Source organism: Pinus tabuliformis, chromosome X (genome assembly GCF_031772625.1).
Source record: "Pinus tabuliformis cultivar Carrire ecotype Pingquan chromosome X, CPIR1, whole genome shotgun sequence".
NCBI classification, from domain to species: Eukaryota; Viridiplantae; Streptophyta; class Pinopsida; order Pinales; family Pinaceae; genus Pinus; species Pinus tabuliformis.
The window spans coordinates 586,776,586-586,782,585 of record NC_142308.1 but is presented as its reverse complement, the minus strand read 5'-3'; positions in this window follow the sequence as shown (position 1 = coordinate 586,782,585).

The following is a 6,000-nucleotide window of genomic DNA, read 5'->3' as shown; positions in this document are numbered from 1 at the left end:
AACAGATCCATGCTTATAAACAACATATAACCAAATTATTAACCATGATAGAACAACCATCAAATCATCATAATAACAAGTACAAGTGCTCATAGATTACCTTAAGTAAATAGCTCTTATTAATTGATGCAAAAGCCAACCAAGTTAGGGATTTCCACGTACCACCCGACCATGTATTAGGCTGAACCAAATATTTATTTCATCCAATCACCCTCGTGCCATATTCCAAGCATGAATGTGGGATCTCAAGACATAAACAACCAGGTATTCCTAGAGATTAAACCACATCCACCCTCATGCTACCACGATCATGCCAAAACCAGTCAAGAGATCACATAAGCAAACCAAGACAAGAACAAACAAGGCTTCTCGAATATTAAACTACCTCCACCCTTAGGCTATCGTAATCTCACCAAAATCGGTCAAGAGACCACTGAGCCCAAAACAAGCTTGGATGCCTCAGAATTTATTCACCATTACCTTAAGTAATTTTCTTATCTCCACCCACCTATTAAGGGATTCTCAGAGATTAAACCACCTCCACCCCCAACCCTTGGAAATTTTCCTAAGACCACCTCACCAATTTCCAAACCCCTCCTGCAATCCAAAGCTCAACCAGAAAAGAATCCCATCACACCATGGTTATCCAGGAAATGGAAAGGCAAGGCTGAAACCATTATCTAACCAAGAAAAACCCATTCCAATGACAACAAATGAACCAAATGAACAAATGCATGAACCATGCATTCACACCTCAGCTAGAAAATCACACATGTAACTTATTACCTACAATATTCTCCTATTGAAGATTCTTGATCTAACCTTCTTTTCTTTTCCTTTTCTTTCATTGTCCTTCCTTGGCTTCCTTTCTCCCATGCTACAATGCTCCAAGAATTCTCTAAGTGTGTAAGAGTATGAGAGAACCAAACTAGAACTGACAAAATCTGACAAAAAGCTATGAAATGATCCTTAGAAGCCTTTTTATCATTGACGCCTCTAATTTCTTCATTTCCCTCTATTTTTCCTTCAATTTTCTCCTCATGCAAATTTGTGACCCTTCATCTCCCTTTTCTCCTATTTTCCTTTATTTTCATAAATAAATTCCAATTAATTCCTCTTTGCCTTTCCAAAGCCTTTGCAAATGCCTTTGCCAATTTCCTTAGCCATAATAAATAGGTTATGCCCACTAGGATGTTTTTCCCAACATTCAACTTGGAATACGTGCCCCATGACCTTGGTCTTATTTTGCCTTTATTAATCTTTATTACATGAACATTTAACTCAGGGTTGTTACAAACATGGTTAACTTATCCGAAGAATAATCATATGAAAATATTTTTCAAGAAAATAACATGGTTAACTTTTATTTTTACGCACAAGAACCATGCAACCTTTTTCAAGAGGTTAACACACAAGAACCATGGAATTCTTTTTCAAAGAGATTAACACAATAATTTTATCTTTCTACACATAGAACCATGCAATATTTTAAAGAAAAAATAAACATATTTAGCCTATGTCTTTGCACACAATAATTCATGGAAGTTTTTCCAAGAATTTAATATAGGTAACTAGTCTTTGCATACAAGAATGCATGAAATATTTTCAACAAAGTAAACCTAGTTTACCTATGTCTTTGTGCACAAGATTTCATGAAATATTTTTCCAAAAATTCAATATAATTAATGCATACTCAAAATCATGGACGACTAACCTCTTCACGGATGTTCATGGCCTTGTCCTTGGAATTGCCTCATGGTAGCATGCAAAAGAGAGTGGAATATGTCTTTGACCTCATCAGCCCATCTCAGATATGTTAAATTCCAAATATTGTGGCATCCCAACTCTGCACATATGGGATTTATTCTCACAGATGACAAATCCATTACTTTTAAACCTACCCACATGCCTGCTCTATTCGTCAATATCACATCTCACCTTGTACACGAGATATTTTTGTCTATATAAATCTTGCAAATTGAGTACCCATCTGCCAGTGTAACATAGGAAAACATGGAAGAGAAATTGAGATATCAAAGGAGTGGCTATGGAATAACCACTTAAACCTTAGAAACCCTAACATAATCATAATACTTCAATAAAATGCAAATCTCAAATAAAAATAAACGATTTTCCACCACTGCATGGATACTTATCATCACTTGAAGTTACTATGCAACCATTATAGCGAACAAGCAAATCTAAAATTAACTCTAATTTCAAGAAACATTATCTGTCCAAGGGAAATGTACCTTTCATGGTAATGGTAAGCGGTTAAGAACCATAATGGATTCTTGATGCCGATCGTAGCATGTTAAGGGAATGATCACATGTCAAACACATTAAAGTAATATTATTTTCATATTATATAAATGCTAAACGTTAATATGCAATTCTAGGGATATTACAAATAGTCCCTTACCAAGTTTAGCTAACTTGATGTTGGAGTGAAGTAGCATATTGATGAAGGCCCAATGATCTATTTGGCCTTGGTTTTCAATACTTTATCTTTAATTATAATACATTTTCATGGTTTTGACATTTTAAAAAATTGCATATGTGTGTGCTAATAATTGATTCTGACAATACATGATGGCTTACATTACAGTATAATGAATGAGTATTCTTTCCAATTGTACTGAAAGAGACCTAAAACCTAATAACAAAATGATTACTAGTCTTTGAATTTTTAAACATTCTTATTCCTAAAATTTCCTAACAATAGCTAAAGTGCATAGATTAACCAAGCCAATAATAATAACTTATATCGACTAGATACATCACTTTTTTATTCAAAATACTCTTTAATATTTTTCATGCATTTCCAGTCAATATTTAATTTAGGAAACCTACCTTTAAGGATTAATAGTGAAATTTCATTTACATGATACACTGAGGAGTTATTCATCGTGCACTAGATAGATGAAGCAAGGAAGTTTGACCCTAATTCTAGAACCCATCACCATGATAATGTAGAAGTTCACTAGGAGATCATAACAATTCATTTGGTTAATATTGGGAGTGCAATATACATGCTAGTGGTTGGTATGAAGAAAACCTAATTATTCATAAAGCAACCTCACCACATGAACCACTTCACTGTAAGGTTGTATAAAATCTAAACGTTAATTGTTTAGAGCCTAGAGCTAAAGGGCCATGACAATGCACATCCAAGTATCTAGAAATTTGGTTATATAGAAGTGGGCCCTCTTTAGGGATCCAAAATATGGATCCATCAGAGCTAATAATTTAATATGTGGCCCTGGCTCAAGGTCATGATGGCTTGATGGCTTAGCCTTGAAGTTGGTCATAAATTGAGTATTTGGAGTTTAGGTATTATCAAGAGTGTCACCCTTTGTATACTCATTGTCTACCAAAATTTATGTGTCTTTTTAAAATTGATTATTCTTTGTTGATGGAATATTGGATGAATATTGACTTGATGTTCAAATTAGAATGGCTTCCACTGGGTTCACGTGCTTAACCTATGGTGATGAAGTAGATATCATCACAACATTCATCCTGTAAGGAACTAATGCAGTGACTAATTGATTCCTATGTTTTTCCATACCCATCTTTGTCTTTGTTCTTAGCCCATTGACATTTTTCAAGGGGCTAATCCATTATACCAAACTTCCTTTCAAGCTTGCATTTGTTTTCTATCTTCAAAAATTTTAATGAAAATAAGAATTTGACAATCCTAATCACACTATACAACCAAAAGTATTGAAATGGCAATTTCTTCTAGTAAATGACACTGCTTGTGTATAATGAACCTTATTTTTAAGCGACAACGTGCTTACAATTTTTGCCCTTTTATTTTATTCCAATGAAATCACACATTATTATTAACATGTGCATGCTTTTAACATGGACATATTGTTGTTATAACATATAAATTGGCCCGAAAAACATTAGAAGGAACTTTGTACAAAATATCTAGTCCAAGAATGGAATACGAGACTTATTAAAAAGGCTTGGAATACCAATATTGGGTCTCTTTGTCTAAGTCATGCTTTGGGGTCAAAATTAGTGGCTTCTAATACACTATAGATTTTTTCTTAGGCCCACAGTAGGAATTATCCTTTAGGTTGTGGTTAGAATTATTTAGCATTTGGGTGGGATACCATGGGCAGTATGACATAAACAATAACCTTAGGTCCTAAACATATATTCTTATGCTTAAGCACCATGAATGTGTCCTCATAGCACCACATGGGACATGGATGGGTTGCAAGTCCTTTGCCATCATCAAAGAATGAAAATGACTACCTTAGCATCTCATTAAAGCTTCTCATGCTCAAGAGCCATGAAAAATTCCTTGAATCAATGCATAGAAACATTATAGGGGTTATTTATCCTTCAAGTGGGACACATGTACCATTGAGTTTTGTGAACTAGAAATAGATGCCAAGGAATAAACATGGTTAGATGGCATTTGAGTTGAATATGAGTACCATTACGAGGCCTTTTGCATCATGGATTGCTCTCATGTCCTTAACCATTATTAAGAGAGAAACAAGATTATTTTTCTTTGTCTGAGTATCTCCTGCGAAAAAAATGTGATTTTTGCATTCACTTTTGGTGATTTTAAGCACAAAGTTTTCATTTTTAGTACTTATGTGGCACATGGCAGTTCAACACATGATTTTTTAATTCTAGTTAAGGAACTGCAATTGTATTATAATCCAAGGATAATGGAATGGGGGTTTATGGATATTGCAGTATATGCATATTGTATTGTAACATTGTAAAATAGAATATACTGAAAAATATTTCTGGTTTTCCCAGTTTGAGTTTCTAGGGTAAAATATCTATGTTTAATGTGTGTGTGTGTGGGTGTGCATGCACAACATTGCATCTTTTCTAATTTTATTAAGAATTTACTTGCATAAATTAATTGTACATGGGTAAAACCAAAAATTGGTATTAGAGCGGTTTGGCTTCATGGGGACACCTTTATGGCTAAGGATTTTGGCTCGAGCTTGTGGAAAACCTTGTTAAAGTGGCATATCTACAGTATCAATTCTTGTGGTGAAAGGAAATGGTGACTAGTTCAAAGATAGAGATTGATCAATTCAATGGGAAAAGTTTCGAGTTGTGGAAGATCAAAATGGAATATCTTTTGGTGGAAAAAGATCAATGGATCATTATGGATCCATGCACCATATCGAAAAAGATGTTAACAGAAGACTGGACCAAGTTGGATCGAAAGGTAGAGAACATAATACAATTATGTCTCTCAAATTTGGTATTATGGAATGTTTTAAGATAAGTTATAGTAAAGGCATTGTGGAACAAGTTAGGGGCTTCGCAATAGTTTAAGTCCCTGGTGAACAAAGTGTTCTTGTGGAAGAAGTTGTATAACTTGAGGATAAAGGATGGAGAATAGAGCATATGAATGCCTTCAATACTATGGTTAGTCAACTATTATTTGTTGATATTAAGATTTCTAATGCGTATGTGTATGATTTTGTTGTGTTATTTATTAGAATCATGGGATAATCTAGTTGTTATCATAGGTAGTAATGCGACTACTTTAAGTTTTGATGAAATAATCTCATCCTTTTTATAGAAAGAGATGAAATGAAAAATATGGAAAGTTAGAATGCAGATGCCTTATCTGTAAGAAGACGCTCCTAGGATAGCAATAAAAATATGTCCTTAAGAGGGAGATCTAAATCTCTAGGAAAATTTGTAAATCTATACTAGAGATATGGAAAAGAAGGGCATTACAAGAAACATTGTAGATCCAAAAGTGTTGCGAAAAGGAAGGGATCCATTGGTGCTCCTTCTGCAAAATAAAAAACCTCCCTAGATGAAAAAGGGGATGTGTTCTTGGCTTCTTCAAGAACACATACAAATCATGAGGCATGATTGGATGAATTAGTTGCGTTTATTCATATAAACCCTCATAGGCAGTTGTTTTGTGAATTGTTAGCTTGATGGGACCTGACCTAGATTCAGAGTTATTCGCGGCAACCAACCAAACCCTAACTA